At 39.6% G+C, this 19,645-nt stretch overlaps 1 long non-coding RNA gene across 1 annotated transcript in view; it reads right to left on the bottom strand.

Moving 5' to 3' along the window:
- Positions 1-7,945: 7,945 nt before the first annotated feature.
- LOC115544932 (uncharacterized) overlaps positions 7,946-19,645 on the bottom strand; it is a 29,175-nt gene continuing 17,475 nt past the window's right edge. The window contains exon 3 of the long non-coding RNA XR_003977038.1: positions 7,946-8,451. This is a non-coding gene — a long non-coding RNA (uncharacterized LOC115544932). The remainder of the gene's footprint in view (positions 8,452-19,645) is intronic.

Here is a 19,645-nt window from a genome sequence, read left to right as displayed (position 1 = left end):
GCAGACCAGACCCGTGTGTCCAGTTCATTAAAAATCTGGCACGTGATATGCTAACAAGTCCAACGAGATAGGGTTTGAGCTGGGCCATAGAGCCATTTAAAGACATTTCTCTTATCACTATTTTTCTTCAGAATACCTTTATTGGGTTTGACCATTCTCCCAACATCCTATTTCCAAAGTTCGGAAATTAAGTTTGGAAAATGTGCATTTTGAATATGGTGACTTCAGGATTGCAATATCTGGAGGCAAAGCAGACTTTGTGGATTTTTAGGGTGTTGGAGTTTTCAATCTGAAAGAGTGAACAAGGTTTTGGTAGACAACAATTGGTTTTGGGAGGAAGTTCAAGGCCATTAGGCCTAAACAAGAGATGTCATAGGCTAATTTACCTCCATAGTGATGTGTCTATCATTAAAATACTAAAAGCAGAGCAGCAGAAGGATTAGTGTTTTAGTATGCTATAGCCTTTGCTTTTAAGCCAACATCTTTCTCGAATAAAGACAAAAATTAAGATTCTCTCGTATAAATGTATTATTTCTGATGCATAGATTTCAGACTTTATTTTAAAGAATAAGCCTATGCGCTTGTGCAAAAAATAAGGGAACGTCGCCACCCGCCGTTTCTCCTTAGTTTTTTGGGTTTTTTTAACAACTTCATTTCGAGCAAGAACTGATAATTCTGCCTTCGATAACCCAATGATATAATTCCCTTTGCACATTCAGAGTAGGCCTAGGTATGACGCCTAGGTCTAGGCTATAATGTGTGGTAAACTGATGCTAGTTGGCTGTTTAATTCAATTATAAACGTTCCCTCTTTTTACATCATCTTAAAGGACAGAGACAACATCGGTAACTGCAGCAAGTGTTCATTTCACCCCTTTCTGTTCAGTCAGAGGAGCTCGAGGAGAAATAGCCTACTACAGGATGGTTATCTGCCGCACACCATAGCTCGGTGGGCCGTGGGAGGTAAGCTCTTCTTGTAATACAATTTGATATTTTTAGGAATGTTAGGTGAAAATATTTTCAAGGAGTCGTATCTACGTTATTACAGGATTTAATTAACAGCACGAGTGAAGGCTTAGCCCTTTACCATGGGATGCAATTCCACTATATCTAATAGGCCTACTCGGTTTAAAAAAAGGCTTTCGATATTAAAGGATTCAGTTTATAAGTGGTCCCTTGTTTCACTAATAGATATGTTGCCAGTATTTAAACAAATTATAATTAACCGAGTCGACGGTAGGAGAAGCCGACCCAATAAATCCGACAATCCCAGTTTTGAGTAATCTGATTGATCATATTCAGATCGATCCGCTTCCAACGAGCGTTGTTCGGATAATTGTGGAGTGAACGCACGCACTGCATTTCCTCTTACTACTGTTTCATCTTTTGTCTCAACATATTACAACTAGGACTCACAACACAAACGGCAGCTGCCCGGAAGTCCAAGGTCAAGGTAAGAAGCGCAGACAAACAGGGTCGTAATAAGGGTCTAGACAGACAAGAATGAACTTCACACTAGAGAATGCATGCAAACTATGGCTGCAATTTACACACCTTTACCATTCATTATCTGCTGAATGTCAGTCTTAAAGAACTGACTATTCGACGTAACCTCAACCATTATTTAACAAATATGCCTTCGATTTTACGTTTTCTGCAGAGAATACTCTTCGTTTTTTTGTAGCCATCTAGTCATCGAAACGGAATGCTTTTTAGGTTGTGCAAATAATCGTATATTAATATAATTAAATATGCACACTTATACATGTTTTGGTCTTACCATCATTACACACACACACGCACACACACGCGCACACACACACACACACACACACACACACACACACACACACACACACACACACATACACACACACACACACAAACACGCGCGCGCGCGCCTATAGGCCTATATATATATATATATATATATATATATATATATATATATATATATATATGTATATATATAATGATCTACAATGATCTATCCATCTGTCTATCTATATTTTCATATATCTACTTGATGATCTATCTATCTATCTATCTATCTATCTATCTATCTATCTATCTATCTATCTATCTATCTATCTATCTATCTATCTATCTATCGATTTCTTTACATATGCGTTAAGACATTAAGATATTTTGTATTTTGTGTGAGTAAATGGTTCAGCTAAACATATTAGACCTAGAGTATACAGTAAATAGAGGCAAGAACGTTCAATGACCATTTTAGAAAAGCTTGTTCTCACGGTTTCTACGCAGCAGACTTGCTAGAATCCCTGGCTATTTAAACCTCATGGCGACATTAGACACATTGGAAAATAAATTCGCTTGATAACACGTAGGCCTACTTGGACTTATACAATTTAGCACAAGTCGCTGGTTCTAACAAACCTAGTTCACACGTAGACTTCAGCACTGAATTAATGAAAAAGAAAAGTATTAAAGTTAGACGGTCGCCCCATTCAAGGACAGCTTTCTATGCAAATATTTAAAACCTGTAATTGACGGATTTAAGCCTCAACATTTACGTCCTAAATATAAAGCAAATTGTAGATTATTTGATCTACTTTAATATATATTGCAGGTGTTCACGCTATACATAGTCCTAGCAGAGTTCTCATGAAGAAGGCTTGAACAGATATCTTCCAAGGCAGGGCCTGAAGCCTGGACAGAGAGCTGCAGGCCTGTTTGACATGGACGTCAGGGGAGTGGTTCATGGCTGGTAACCACTAGTCGCCAGCCTACTCCAGATTGCTTACCTGCTCGCTCTCAGGTCGGTCGAACCGGTGGAGCTGGACGCAGCCAAAGTCCTATCATTGCTGAACTCACAAGTCTCAAATGCGCCATATTGGAGGAAAGTTCGAAACTTAAATTCAAATATGACGTCATGCATCCAGTATTAACAAATGATCCTGAGGGCAAACACGTCTTAGGGATGTGTGGGCTGACGGCCGAGGGGCGCCGTGTCTAAATCAAGCTGCTACAGCAACATTAACTATTTAGATTGGTCCGCTTCAAGCTCTGCCCTGAAAGCCTATCAGCCATTTCGCCGAACAAAAATCAAGATAACTTTAAATAGGGTCTTAATTAGATCAGATTAGACGGTTTGCATGGTCTATCTAAAGATGCATGTAAATAAATATTCACAGACAAATATGATGACAAAAATAACATCACGATTCGACCGTAATCAAACGAGCGTGATGGTAGACGATTGACAATCTCTCACTTTAACTTCGAGGATAGGCCTACACACTATCGCGTATTGATAACCACCTTTAAATATAAATAGCCTGTGTGTGTGTGTGTGTGTGTGTGTGTGTGTGTGTGTGTGTGTGTGTGTGTGTGTGTGTGTGTGTGTGTGTGTGTGTGTGTGTGTGTGTGTGTGTGTGTGTGTGCGCGCGCTTGTGTGTGTGTGTGTGTGTGTGTGTGTGTGTGTGTGTGTGTGTGTGTGTGTGTGTGTGTGTGTGTGTGTGTGTGTGTGTGTGTGTGCGCTTGAGTGTGTCTTTGGGTGTGTGTGTGTGTGTGTGTACGTGTGTGTGTGTGCGTGTGTGCCTGTGCGTTGGTCAAACTATGGGCCTGATTGGTTTATAAGAAAATAATAATGACAACCTGAATAACTTTTGTGCGTCATAATGGCAAAAACCACTGAGTTGACCTTCCAAGGCAAAAGGTAAAAAGTGGTTTTATGCTATGAAAACAAAACATTTATCCAAATATAAGCATCAATGAGAAGTGCATGCTCGCTAAACGAGCAAAGGAAAGGGAGTGGTTTGAACGGCTGTAGTCCATGCAGGAGCCGCCTTATGCGGCCTGCATCAGCAAATATCCCCGAACCAAACACTGGTATTGGATTGTGAATTATTAATCAAATTTGCATTAATCCAAATTCAATCTCTACGAAAATCGGTGCAATCCGCTTCGCGGTGTGTATGACAATGTGCTAAAGATTTGACGGGTTTGCTATAGGCCTTAAATAATTATTTAGATAGAATTTGAAACATATATAGGCCTATCGTTTTTCTAAAAAGACTACACACATCACAATTCGGTCTAAAGTAGCCTACCCTTCATTTCAGTAGGACTACTGACATGCCTGCGTTGTGTCTGATGCTGATTCTGCTCATAGCGTTGACGGATCTTCACATCATGGAGACGTTTGTGTGTTTGTGTTGAGTGTTTTGTTCCAAACAGTCAGAGACACTTACTTGTGAAATACAAAATAACAATTGTAACTTAATACACTCCAATACGATTCGAATAAATCAATTCAACGGTGGCTGTACATTTGACCAATACCGAGCCCGAAACAGGTTTAACACGGAGCCCGAATCCACTTTGTGTCCAAATCCCTATTCTGGAGCGAACTGAGCCGGTGTGTTTCTGTGGACTCGAAGGCATCTTCGACCCTACAAATCAAAAGGTCTACAATGATTATACATTAAGAGAATAAAGCATGATGAGTCTTGCTAGCTTCTTATGCAAACTATAGATCTTTTTCTAAAGCTGTGGATCCGCTTGAAAGTGTTTTTTATCGCCCTATTTTTCAATAAGGAAATAATATCCTACGTAGTTAAAGGCTAAACAATAATGTGAAAAACGACACAACGACATGATTTGAAACTTGAAAGCAGACAAAACATATCCCCAGTTGGACACGTCTCGTCGGAAGTCCAAGTTCAAGTTAAGGGAGGCGGGCCCCGTCCGGCCAGACAGCCGCACAAAGACACACGTTAATCATTTCACTTTCCTTAAGTAGGCTAAGTGGAACTGTTGCAGATATTGAGACATACCTGAGTTTTTAATGATTTTATTTGAGATTATGATAGCATATAGCATAATATTTAGTAGGATAGGCCTACATAATAATTGTTCTTAACATGATAGAGCTTCTTGTTTTGGTATTATTATAAGACCTGCCGCTCGGATACAACATATTTGCCAGATAGCCATAGCCTGTATTTAAATGTTGGCTTATAATGAATATAAAAGTGTAACTATTATCTGATGTATTTCTATGCGAGGTGGCAGAGGGGAATTATAACGCTTTATTCAATGTAATTCTGGAATATTGTCTAAGGCTATTGAGACTTAATTATCACCCTCTGGGTAAGGTAGGCTTACATATTACTTTCTGATAGAGCATCGCTTTGCTGCGAACGATTTTCAAATGTTTCAAGTTTCCCGAGCGTTCAATGTCAGTGTAAACGTTTGCATTCAAAGAAATAACGAGAAATACCTCATAGTGTGTTAAATAGCAGTGTACTAACCCAAACTATTAGTTGAGAATCTTAAAAGTTTGTAAATCATGCAGGCTGTTAAAATAACCGTTGACAAACTAAGAATATTCAAACAGAAAGCATGGGCCTGCGTGATCAAAGTGCTTTACATTATGATTGATGTATTGATCAGCGATATGTTATCTAATTTGAAAAGCAAGTGAAATTTGAAGAAATTTGTCTTCAACAATTAAGGCCTACATGCAAAGGTCACACATGCAATTGTTTTTATCGATATTAATCTAAAATCCTCAGGTGTACGCTACATTATAATCTAGAGCCCTGCGTGGATTGAACGCAATAACAAGGAGTAGGCCTAGAATGTAGCCTGGTTTTTGGAATAGGCCTGCAAATAACAATATGTGATGGTTGATGGATTGAATTTGGACTGTGAATACTTTCAGGTATTTGCAAAATATATCAGTGATGCCAAAAGAGGCGTCCGCACCTGTTAGTTGTTTGGCAAATAGTGCAATGGGGGTTTAATAAAGTGAAACGGCGCACAAAAGCCTCCCATTGCATCCATGAATCTTTGCTTCGGCGTTACTTGCAACTCTCGCCCTGGTATAAGAAAAGCAGACTGTTGTATTGAAAAACAGACTGCTGAATTAAAAAACAGACTATTGTATGGAAAAACAGTCTTTTGTATTGAAAAGCAGATTTTGTATTCAAGGCCATTTTCAATTTGCATCCAATTTAGTTCGAAGCTCGATGAGTTTAAAATGCGCAATAGGGGATATAACGGGAAATGTTGCTAATGCAAGAGAATTAAGGATCAGATTAATTTTAATGATGCTTGAAGAATTTGGTAAAACCCAGTAGCCTACACCAACATATTATTTAGCGATTGTTTTAGCATTCTCCATTATTTCTCCACTGAAACGACCGGTTGTATCGGTTTCAGCTATCGGACCTGTGTGCGGATCTCTTTCAGTTTTGCATGAAATGTTAAATCCAAATCGTGAAATTATCCACACCAAATTAGTCTTGGCAAAGTTTGCAGGTTACACAACTATCACTTTTTAAGCTATAGTCTGAAGCATATACCATGCGTATCAGATCATAAAACACATTTGCAAATCAGTTGTACGTTTAATTATTTTCTTCTGTGAACGAAACACACACCACCTGTGTTGTCAGGCCGGGTGTTATAGAAGAATAAACGCGATCTCTTCAATACATATTTATAAACAATAGAAGTATGGATTAAGATGAGTGTAAGAAAATAATCTAGCCTACAATATAAATGTATGTAGCACAAAATTATCATAGACCTATATGCGTATATTGTCAGCCTAAGAAGGCTACCTTCATTGCAGCGAAGTTAAATTGTAGTGCTATTTAAGATAGGCTGTATTAATGTCTTATAAAGATGAAGTTATGCATGCAATGTATCCATTATCTTATATTACAAAGGTATTACAATTTGAATCACACACTCATTTCCCTCATCCTAAAATGTGGCCCACCTAGACCTACGACATTAAACAAGATTTGACTTTCACGTTCGTTAATGCAAAACCTGATTTCAAAAATTACAATTATGTGTAACCATTAAATGTTTAGGTATACAGTGTTTCCCATCGAACCGAAACAAAAAGGAGATAAGAGCACTTAGAACCGCACCAAAGCCCCCCTGCACAGTGCGGGACCCCGCAGTAACAGAGCAACGCGTTTAGAAATGAGCGAAATTTCTGGACATCTTGGGTAAAATATTTAATTTAGAATAGAGAATGTGCAGATTGTTAGAAGGAGAATACAAACTAAAGGTTGTTTAATGAAAACCAGGTCGACGGAAATAACCAATCTTTAGCACATATTTGAAAAATATTCAGATAGACCCAGATTAGACTGACCAGAAAGCACACGAGACAAGTTCACCATTAATCGAAAACAGCAACTTAATTTAGTCAAGAATCGACAAAAGTAGTCAAGAAAATATGAAACTTTCGCACACACACACACACACTTTAACTCTTTATAATGGTCTAATTATTCAATCTAATGAGCAAGTCATATGATGAGGATTCACTCTTTAAAAGGACAGAAGTTTCAAGAGTTTCAAGCTACATATTTACAGTATCAAAATTAAACTGAGCATGATATGTTTTGTCTGCATTGTTATGTTTTATGTCATAGAGACCACATGCAACATTATAATGTTTTATGCATAGCACCAACATAAGCCAAGTATGATTTTCAATAGTTTTATTCAATCAAAGTGAGAAAGAACACAGCGGGATATGACCAAACATTTCTCTCTGCCAAGGAATTCTGCTCTTAAAAGAGTGCATTGGTACGTTCAATTGTTATACGTGTGAGTAATAGAGAATAAATAGAGCAATGCAGTTTTAAAGTTACCATTTTAGTTTGTTTCATTCATTATTATCATTTTACTTGTGACTTAATTGAAACAACATGAGGAGCTAAGGCTACTACAGTAAAATAACAACTTAAATCTTTTTTTTTTCATAAATGGACAATAAATGGTATACCCCAAATGATAGCTATCCAAATGCTGAGCGTGAGTGTGTGTGTGTGTGTGTGTGTGTGTGTGTGTGTGTGTGTGTGTGTGTGTGTGTGTGTGTGTGTGTGTGTGTGTGTGTGTGTGTGTGTGTGTGTGTGTGTGTGTGTGCGCGCGCGTTCGTCCGTGTGTGTGTGTGTGTGACAATTCCAAGTGTGATGTTAGTTAGATACCAATTAGCAAAGTCTTTCATATCACATATATATCAAGAACATTGCATCCCGCCAACATCCCACTTGAACATGTGCACTACAGTGAGTATAGGGTCAGCTCAGTGTGAAATCACTTTAACCCACTGAGCACTTTAATTGATCTGGTGGCCCTGATAGGAGCATGTGCAGGCCAGATGCAGCCACCACAGTGCCACACTCAATAAGCTCAACTCAACTCTGTGTGTTCTCTGCCATACTGATGTGAGTGATCACCTCCCAAACATTATTCATGATACATTTCCAATGGTGGACATGACGATATTTGAATGATCTTTGGCAATAGTGACATCAATTGTTTTCCAGAGATCCAAATGACATCATTTGAGACTCCTTGTTGTTGTCTAAATCTCTGTTGGCCGTTAGCGAGCCTGCCCCCATGGGCTGCCCGTCGGGGTCCCCTGCGGCAGCCTCCATCCCTCACCTCATGCCTTTATGGTGGAAATATTATTTTGTATGAATACGTTACAAACAGAGCAATAACCACAAGATCATTTTGAATAAACTTTACACATATAAACAAGCAGTATACAGAATCAGTGATGCAGTAAATATAATATCAACATTCAGATTACACACATGATCTTAATGCAATCAATAACCAACAGAAGGATGTCTTCCATCCATAAACCACTGTGGATACACGTTTATCAGAGGACTTTGGAATCTCACCAAACACCATTACTATACAATGTAGAGTGATTCATATTCATATAGTGATTCAGAGTTAGCAAATGAGACTGCTTGATAGCTTTGAATGTTGAACTTGAATATCAAATGAAAGCTCAAGGAAGGCAAATGCACTGTTATTCCATAGTGAGTCACAGAAGTAGCATGGAAACTCTGTAACAAATACCTCATAAATACCATCACAACGAGTCTCCAAACTCCACAATTCAAAACAAAAACCAAAAGGTCAAGAACCTTGAAAGACCCATCAATTATTAGGCAGACCGTTTGTCCAACTATCAGATATCAGTGAAATCTAGCTTCTGTTCTGCTAACTTTCCCCTAGCATTTACGCAGAGCCACCAAACCCAGGCCTTTGAGCTACGAATGAGCTACGAAAGTTCACAATCATATTCTCCTGTTCAAAGGTTAAAAACAGCTGTGCAGAAGAACATATTACAGCAACGTTGTTGATGGTTGTGAACAGCACATATGGCCGCTTCATTGTCCCACGATGTTTCTGCAAACATGCCGCCACTGTCCAGTGTCCACACACTGTCCCACGGTGTTTCTGAGGGCAGGCTCCGACAGCACGGTGTCTGACAGTGTTGACGTTAGCACTGCTGTACACAGCCTACCACTGCACCACCGTGTGTCCCCTAGCATTAAAATATTGTCGTATCTCATCACAACTTTGCATGTATTCTGAAATCTGAATACTAAATCTTGCAGGGTTGGTTGAACCTTCAGAGGAGTAGGGTGGTTTGTACAACTTTGTACAGCTGATTGAACAAAACACAGAGCTTGTTGAATGAGGTGTTCTGACACACTCCCATACCTGAGAGAGAGTCAGAATTCTTAAGTCAGAATTCTTAAGTCAGGAGTCACAATTATGCCCGTCAACTAAATCCACTTTCTGACAGATTTGCATGAAAAACCGATTGAATAATGAGAATGAAGATGTCATAAAAATATCTCGGTAACTAACCATTCAATGTGTACTATTGAACACTAGCAAAACTATTACAGACATGAATTTCTGTTTCTCAAGTCAGCACTAGTCACAGACAAAGGAAATAATAAACCGGCTAGGTGTTGCTAACCCGTCTTTTTAATGACAGCATATGTTTGGTTTTAATTGTTCTCTCAATAAAATACAACTCAACAAGGATGCTTGGTGATTCAATGTAGACCTTCGGAGTTTGTGTTGTGTGTGGTGTTTCTGTATTCCTTAAAATATCACAGATGAGAAGGATTCCTGGTTTCATAAATATAACTGCATTGATGAAGGGACAGGCAGATTATTGTTCTTTATATAATCACCATTATTTTTGTTCAATACAAGACATTAACCAAAGCGGTACTATATATTATAAACAACAAATTGTAGTATGTTCATGATTAAACACTGGACATCTTTAAGTTGGTGCAGATATTTACGTCGCAAAATGTGACACAGTATAGAATAGGCAGGTGGGGATGAATTAGCATATGTGTACAAGATTATAGGTGTACGAGAAGCACCACATGTGCATAAAGAAACATGCACACAGTGCAATTAAGCTAGACGTCAACATTGTGGTTGTGTGTTTGAACGGGTTGAGAATCTCGTCCTCGCGTTCTTGTTTCTTTGATTGTTTTGGCCTATTGGCTGAGAGTGTTGGCACAAGCCAATCACAATGTTTCAGAATGACACACTAGACTTGAGCGGTGTGTGTGTGTGTGTATAGATGTGTATATGTGTTAATGTCTTTGTGTGTGTGTGTGTGTGTGTGTGTGTGTGTGTGTGTGTGTGTGTGTGTGTGTGTGTGTGTGTGTGTGTGTGTGTGTGTGTCCTCAAATATTTTTGAACAACATAAGCACTTATTTAAATATGTGCTTATTTTTGCTTTTTTGAATGATTTTTTTGCTTTTTTGAATGATTTTATTTATGTAACCTAATGTTTTACCATGTTGTGGGTCAAATCTGAAATTCATCCCATTGTGTTGTATGGGTGGCTTAATTTCAGCAGATTTACACATTTGAAGACAATGCACTTCTAAAGAACATATAAAGACATTCAACTAGAACTCTGTGAGCTTCTGAGGAAATGATCAACAATTCCGTTCTGCAAAGATGTGTAGCTTTTTGCTTCTGGGTGGCCTAATGTAATGACCCAAAAATATATTGACCTAGACTGTCTTACGAAGCAATACTACAGAGATACTGTATGCAAAGACTACATAAAGGCTTTTTGATCTACAACTAGGGAATTAGGTGATAAATAGAAAATAACGTTTTTTTCAACAAATGATAACAAAATGGAAAAAGAAAAGTGGAACTCCCGAGTTGTTCGTGCCAAGATATCAACCACTGCACTGAACTGGTATAACCACTTTGGCAATGGATAAATGGATGAAAACTGGGCGACAACCCCTTTTTTTACTTCCTGTGATTGGTTCTAAATCAATTGTTGTATGACGTATGATAGCCTCCATGAAACATCCTAGAATTACAAATAGTATAAACAATGCTCTTGATGTCAAGAACAAAATCCTTATGTCTGCTTGATTGCACACCCATGCCTGAGCCCTAATGATTCCCTGCAAATAATGACTCCAGTATATGCATATAACATGCTCATAAACCCCTTGCATCAGACAAAAAAAAAACTATCATGAGAAAGCCGCAGAAAACTCAGCTTTGTAGTAGAAAAGCCGTGTAGACTTGTTTAGACCTGTGGGTGGAGTTTAAATCCCTCAAATGGTATACAGCAGAATGGTGTATAAGGGGCGGCTCCTGCTTTCTATAAACAGACACAAAGCTTTGTTTATATATATATATATCCAAGCCACCTACATTGACCATTGTGAGATGTTGTCTTGACACCTGCAGAGGTATCTGACTTAAGTTTCCATTACTATATCCCACTGCGTAATTTGCCTTCCTATTTTTCCATGTACACATACTCAGGTCCCTCCCCCTTCTTCCATCTCTTCCTTTTTCCTTCCAGCTCCCTATTTCTCCACTAACAACCAGTCCAGGGCAACGTGGAAGCCATTAGCTTACCCCTAATTAAACAGCCAAACGCCTTTCTCAATACTTTTGGGTGTCAACACATCGCCAGACAGTGTTTCACTCTGCATTCACGGATATTAAAAATAGTTGCTATTATCATTATGAAAACCTAACATAGATTGTAAAAAAAATTATTACAGTAAGAATAGTCAAAAAATGTATAAACAATGTTCAAGTGGTCTTATTGTAGTAATGTGGTTATTCGCGCACAATGTTAGTTTGTATTTGCATTTTAAATATGAGCACAATGCTGAAGAATTGCTATATTCAGGATTGCACTTTAAGTAGATGCGCATAATTATAGACTGCAGAGCAAATCATGCAAATCTAATCATCTGTAGTTATTGGTTTCACTGGAGATTGTTTGAATCATTTTTCCTTGTGTCAGGTTCTGCTTACGTACCGACATCTGGGGATTTATAGGGCTGGCAATGAATGGCTGTCTGAGTTCATCATACCTCAAGCCATACATTGGTACATACAGCGGTAGTGCATAAAAGTGGATAATATATTCCTTTCTTAACATTAGCAAAGTGCCTGGACATCCAGACATTATGGACCGCTGTAACTAAGGTACCAACTGCTAATGCAGTGTGAATGCATACTAAACATACTAAACAAGCATACTGCATGATACCACTAGGAAACACACTACGAGTAATCTGACTGCAAACCCCTAGAGCGGTGTTCATTAGAGACAGCCCTTCTTTAGTGCAACTGTAGTTCCGAAAATATCAAAAATTATTTTTACAGTATCTGATTTGTAGAAGTAGAACTAAGAAGAAAGGATATACTACCTATGGTAAATCTGGCAAGATTCCTTTATTTCTCTGAGCAGAATCAATGAAAATGTCTCACTATTTGTGAGATATTTGTCGATTGTTGTTGTTTCTAGTTTGGAATGAAATCTAACGGGTTTGTGGGGAAGTTGAGAATCCAAATCTTCCAGCCAGCTTAAGCAACCAGTAACACATTGTTTTTATTTTTGCGGCAATGTTTTTTATCCACCTAAAAAACAATCCCAATGAGTTATTGTTACTAGGGAGGGAATGCCAGTCAAGTCCACGCAAATCACTCATTCTTTGACTTGAACTTGGCTCGTCACAGCTTCAATGCATGTTTAAATCCACTACCTGAAACTTTGTGCCAAAAAGGATGACATACCTCTGCAGAATAAAGTGCTACTGTTTTTTGATGCAAAAGTGTATTTCTTCTGCTGGAAGTCACCAACTCCAGAACAGAATCTATTCTGGCATTATTTCAAGATACTGAGATAGGTCTTATTTCTCTCATTAAGGCTTCATCTACATCAACTGTCTGCACCTAATGTGGTAGGACGATGTTTTTTTAACACAGCAATTATAAATAAATAGATATAAACCTAAATCCTAAATAATGTAACAATTATAGTATAGTACGACTGATCTGACTGATCAATGGAAAGCACATCATGTTTCTCCACCTTTTCGTAGTTGGATGTCATTCATTGTGTCATTCTTGCTAGCACATGTGGAAGAATAAATTCCTTTATCATTATCATTCCTTTTCAATTAGTGTTTGAAAACTCACACAAATACATACATATGACTGCAAATACAAACATTAAACTTAAATATAGTATTGTATTGCCTTTAGATGTAAAAACAAGTATAGGCAATTTAAGAAAGGTGACTTTTTAGTATTATGTTTAAGTTGGATCTTTTGTCTTACATTCTTGAACCACTTTAATGAAGGAGTTTTGTTAATTTACAAATAATTGTATTTCTACATTGGAAATTCCTTGACAGTATTATTGTATGGTAAATTAATTAGATGGCATCAACAGTGGGGTAGAAGCAGTAAAGGAAAAACACAAGTACTGTTTCAAATACCCTGGTGTGACTGTGACCACTTACCACTTCAGTGTAACCAGCCAGGAGTGAGCGCAGTGTGTACTTGTGGTTAGCCAAACTTTTCATGTTCATTTTTGAGAACGAAACCTAAAGAAATCGTACTTGTGAAGAATATAAATTAAGCTCATTGCTAATATTTTACACAAGTATGTCGCTACCTCTGTCTGAAATTTGACAAGCCACAAATAATATATGACAGAAAGGGTTTTTAAGACTTTTGCCTTTCTTCAATGGCTCAATTGAGTTGCCCTTGGTCTTAAGAAACAAAAGACTGGAGGATGAGCATAAATCAAACTACACCTCATTTCCCCCAAGGCTATTCAGCCACTTGGGGTGTAAAACTGCAAAGAGGCAATGAGCACTTGAAAGTCCTGAGCTGTGGACAGTTTCTGCCCACCAATTATCCTGTCTGCGTGCCTCCTAAACTCTGCATACCAGATATGTTTGGGCCTCTTCAGCAAGCGTCCCACTTGGGGAGACACAGATGCTAATGACACTATATTTTCAGAGCTGCAGAGACAGAAGGCCTCTGGCCATCACTTTTTAAACACATGCCACACAGCCTGCACCACCCATAGCACACAGACCTGTTATTGACGACCACTGACTCCTGCTCCCTCTCTCCGGTCAGGGTGGCCATCAGCCAAGGAGCAAACACAACATGTCAAGATAAAAAACATTTGGACCAGTGCGCCCATTAGTTTCCGATGTACGCCTTGTTAATGAAGATAGATGCTCCATAAAGATATATTGCTTTGCGTGAGTGTGTGTGTGTGTGTGTGTGTGTGTGTTGACAAATTTCTGTCTCGCTTCAGCAGTCGAGGTGTGCTGCTTATGATTTTGCGTTGCCTTTTTGGCTGCTAACCCAGTAAGGGGCCAAGTGACAAGCACCTGTCACATGGATTGATGTGTCCAGCTGGTGCCCGAGTGGTGGGTTAAAGCAGTCAGGAGCAAGAGCAGCACACATTAAACGGGACTGCAGAGATGAGCCGGGGTGTGGTTGTTGTGGCCCACAGAAAAAAGGGCTTAAGGTGGTGTACGGAGATGAGGTAAGTTGAAAATCACGTACGGGAGGGGGAATAGTTAAAGCGAGTAGGTGACAGGAAGTGGCTCTACCTTGGATTCCTTCAAGGGGACGCAGTCGCACGGAAATGTTCCAAACGGTTTACTGCTGCGGGAGAGAGAGAGAGAGAGAGAGAGAGAGAGAGAGAGAGAGAGAGAGAGAGAGAGAGAGAGAGAGAGAGAGAGAGAGAGAGAGAGAGCAATGGAATGCAGAAGGTGCAAAAGCTCTTTGCAGATGTCCAAATAAGCAGTAAATCACTGGGAGAACCTGAGGGTACTCAAATGCTTTTTGACTGAATCTGTCTCCCAGCCCAGCAGCTCCAGAATGACTAAAACATTAACCAGAGTCTTCAGGGTAACGGCAGCCAAACCATCCCCCACAAGCACTGCTCAACCACAGGACTGTGCAAACAAAAAAAAGCCAAGACCAAAATGGCCTCCATTCATATGTTGTCCCAATGCGTTTTTCTGTTTGAAAACCAAGAGAACTCTCAATTGGAAGATGCCGTTGTACACAAGCTATCTATTTAGCCATGTGTCCCCATTCCCATGAGTCATAAACTCTGCCATGGCATTTCAGTAGCGAGGTCTGTGTGTTGAGTTACAGGTGTTCTTTTTAACACGGTTACTTAGAAAAAAAAAAGGTTTATGACTTTTCTTCTACGGCGGGCTAAGGAAACAGCAGTGACATTGGGCTTAGAAAACAAGTTTAAACCCAGGATGTAATCATATTTATAGCATAATAACAAATAGCTCTATGCTGCAGACTTTGTAACCATTGGGTTTACAATCAACATTTATGTAGCAAACACGGTCATATGCAATGAAGCAAAGCTGCCCTAAATCACAACAGTCCAAGTCCAAAGAAATATATATTTTTTATTGCAATAGGCTGTGTTGTTCAAAAATTAACAATGGAAAGAAACGATTAGACATTAGAATCAAAATTAATAAAGTAATCCTTAAAATGGGAGAAAAAAATAAATTGCACAATTTATAAAGATTCATAATTTGGGCAAACTCGTTTATATGAACAAGGGACAATTAGATGTGAATATCTATATTTTGTGATGGCTCTGGATCATGTTCTTTTGAATAAAATATATCCAATGGATGATCAATTATTTAAGTAGTGAAATTAAGAAAATATATATTTTGAACTGGTAAAAGAATTACGGCTTCACATTTCAAAGCTATCGTACTGAAACTTTCCAGCAATGGAAGGGAAATGTATGCCCTGTTTAATATATGTGCTACATTAACTTTCTAAATACTTTTCAAACATAATATCTCTCTATAGACATGCACATATTTTCCAGACAATGTTCTATTGATCAATTAATCTTCTTCTTATATGCGTCAACCAGCCACTCTGACCTCTAAATGTAAAAAAGATTGACATGATTTAATGCTAATGAATAGAACATTAATAGTGGATATAAACCGAGAAGCACTAATAGTTTGTGCACATCACAGAAGAATAGCCAATGGATTCACAATTGACACAATGGACACTATTCAGATTCTTTCCATCCATTTTGTAATCTAGCATTTCAATGGACTATTTAATATGAGTGTATCTTTCACCATCGTATGATAGAAGAATGTACATTGAGATAAATACTGCTGCATAGGATGAAGCGAGGGAGATCGTGAAGTTCTCTGCCTGTTCCCTCAGTCTCCAGCATCTGGATGTGTGTGCTAAAGCGCCCCCTGGCAGAGATTGCTGGGACTACACCCAGGTCTACTCACGGTAGGAAAACCACTCCCTATGGGAGAAGAATCCCCACCTCTGTTTCTACCGCTGAAGACATCCGAAGATGTTCCGGTCTTAGAGATGTATCTATAATGCCAGATGATGCAAAATGAAGCCGCAGAGATACTATAATATAATATAATCATACACATTTAAACATTACAAATGGATGTTTCTGTTGACACACAAAACAATAGCTAGTAGGAGCCAGTCATTTGGATGATACGTTTCTTAATATCTTAATATTGTACTTCAATTAGATTATTATTAGTTCAATGTTCCCTCCTGTAGTTCTAAGAGTAAAACAATAGCAGGAAAAGAGCTTTTGTGATTTCCTCTCATTCCATTCCGATTTATTGGCAGTGTTATTTGCGCAGTAGCTGATGTACATGAATACTAAATAATGTTATGCTTTTGACCTCTCATCACTTGTAAACGCCAGGGCAAAACCAGACAAGCATTTGTGGTAGACAATTAAACACGATTTATTTGAAAGAATATGTTTTTAAGTCCAGACCAATTATATTATTGAAGAGGAAAAATAGAGCTTTAGAAATGTTATGGGTTGTTGAATTGCAACACCAAGAAGCAGAAACAAAACTAATTATTGCGATATTGCTGAGTACTGGTGAAAAATTCTTACAGTATTTTAATACGGTCTTGGTATTCAAAAAGATATACCTCTGTCCATTTACCTGGAAATACCTTATGCACATGCATACACACAGAAATACACCACGCTGTACACTGGAGCTTAGTAAACGACAATAAAAACATAAACAATATATCTTGCCTTTTATTTGTATCATAAAGTCCTCTGAAAAACCCATGCAGCAGACTAGCTGAGATAAACAGGAGCCAACCTGAGGTGACGAGATACTGCATTACAGTACCACAGTCCAGCTGAAGGTGGCAGCACAGGCCCTACCACCAGCAGGGTAAAACCACATCCATGGTGACTGCCACACTCTGTCTTTATGGACTTGGGGGCTAGACCACTCTGCACTGAACACTGAGGATCATGTGGTGGGCTAAGTCCTGAATTAGGACGCATTGTGCTTGGATCCTGCATTGCCATTACGTCTTCTTAATGATGGAGCCCACAGACACAGAGCCCTGCTCCACAACTAATTATTCCGCGCTTAGGGTTGGACTTGTGCACATACAGCACTTGCACTTTGTGTCCTTAAGGAGTGCTTTGTGCGCACTAACAACTTCCTATAATAGATAGATTTAGGGACGAATATGCCAGTGGGGCCAATGCAGATGTACATGCATGGCTGCATCCATTTTGCAGCGCTTAAAGTCAGCACGGCACAGAGTGACATCACTCAGCTAAGACCACTGGAGCTGAACCAAAGTGTGTGAGTGTGTAGGGCTATCCGGATTAATTAACGAATGACCTTCGATTAAAGGGGGAGTCACAGATCAGACAATGGGGGCATTTATCAACTCAATGCGTGGTGCGTACATGGCGCGCCGTAATGTATCTCCCGCCGCTGTGTTCACAGACCCATTCATTGTGACACAAATAAGTAATACATTGTATTCAATGGAAGTTGATGTCACTTTAATTGCTCCCCTGCGTAAATACAGCACGCCAGACAAGCCCAAAGGATGTATTCCATTAAAATGTCTATTTATATGAAAACATTGCTGCTTTGTTTTTCCATTTGGGGAAACAAACGGCTCCATGAAGGAGTGAGCCAAGAATGGAACCACGAGGCAGCTTGATAAAGTGTAAAGTAAGCTGGAAGGGAAATGGTGTTCCCCTTTATTTCTGGAGCAAACTATGTAGACGATCTGAGAGAGAGAGGGAGAGAGAGACGAGTCAATCTATAGGATCACCAATACAGTCTGCGGACAGCGGATAAATCCCCGGCAGGCAACAAAAAAACAGGGATCAATAAAAGAAAGCATGTAAACAAACCACAGTGGGAAGGAGGCTGCAGATGGATGGCAGAGGGCTGCGTGGGCCGGCCAGTGGTGCTTCACATAAAGCGCTACGGCAGGGAGCTGGGCGGGGAGGGGGGGGGGGGGGTGGGGGGGGCTGGCAGAGAGCCAGAGGGAGGCTAACAGCGAGGAGCAGGGAGAGTGCAAATGAGGAGAGGGAGTAGGAGAGGGGGAGCAGAGGGAGAGTAGCCAATGGGTCGCGATGGGGAACGAGGACCGCAGGAAACAGGGAGATTGGGGATGCGACAAATTGCGGTGGAGACGGGGGAGAAGACGGGGAGTGTAGAAGTGATTTACACTAGTTGTATACATTTCTACAATGTTGCCACCCGTCCGCCTTCCACCCCCACCCTCCACCTCACTACCACTCTTCTTCCTCATCTCCTCCTCCTCCTCCTCCTCCTCCTAGGGTCTGCTCCTCCTCACCGTCACACTAAAGAACAGTCCCTATCCACACCCGCTCCGTGATTAAGATTCTGCCGCCATGCGACTGCAGCACTTTGCAAATGGAAGACTGGACATAATTTCCCTAAAATGCTGTTTTTTATCACCTATTTCCCCTTCATCAGCTTGCCGCGCACGATTGATGGCTGATGGCACCTCTGACAACTTAACGTTTTTATGGATAGATTTATTGGCTATCTGCTCCTTGCCTTTTACAGCTCAAACTCTGTAAAAATGCTTATTTCTCAGATAAGGAGAGGGAGGGTGCGTGTCTATGTGTTTGGAACGGTATCACACCCAGCTAAATGTATGCATGAGGGAGCCACATTCACCTGACTGCATTGCAGTGCGTAGTGCGCTACTATGCTTTTACTATTACGGGGCTGGCATCGCCTTTGCATAACAGTGTGTCACTTCAGCCGCCTCTGTTTTCCTCGATAGCAAACACAATCCTAAGGTCTCTCATTATCACTTTAGCGAAAGATTCCTGAAACTCCCTCCAGGAATTAAAGAATTGTGGAAAGTACAAATAGTACAAAATGGCTTCCTTGTTTATGCAAAACCTGCGTGTTTATGCTGAAGCCAATCGCTCCCAGTACGTTTAAAAGATATCGCAATAAATAAAAACATAAATTATAATGGGAGCTTCATCCCCTTCAAGCTAAATAAATAAAGATACATTTATCTTGTTCGGCTGTTATTTGTGAACAAATTGTTCCCAAACAAAGAGCTAATGCAGATGTTGCATAAGCTGGTCTTCACCTGCATTCTGCAATAAAAACACAATTTGT

The sequence above is a fragment of the Gadus morhua genome, chromosome 1 (genome assembly GCF_902167405.1).
Source record: "Gadus morhua chromosome 1, gadMor3.0, whole genome shotgun sequence".
In the NCBI taxonomy this organism is placed as follows: domain Eukaryota; kingdom Metazoa; phylum Chordata; class Actinopteri; order Gadiformes; family Gadidae; genus Gadus; species Gadus morhua.
Note: the sequence above shows the minus strand (reverse complement) of the source record. Positions and strands in the feature narration are given on the sequence as shown.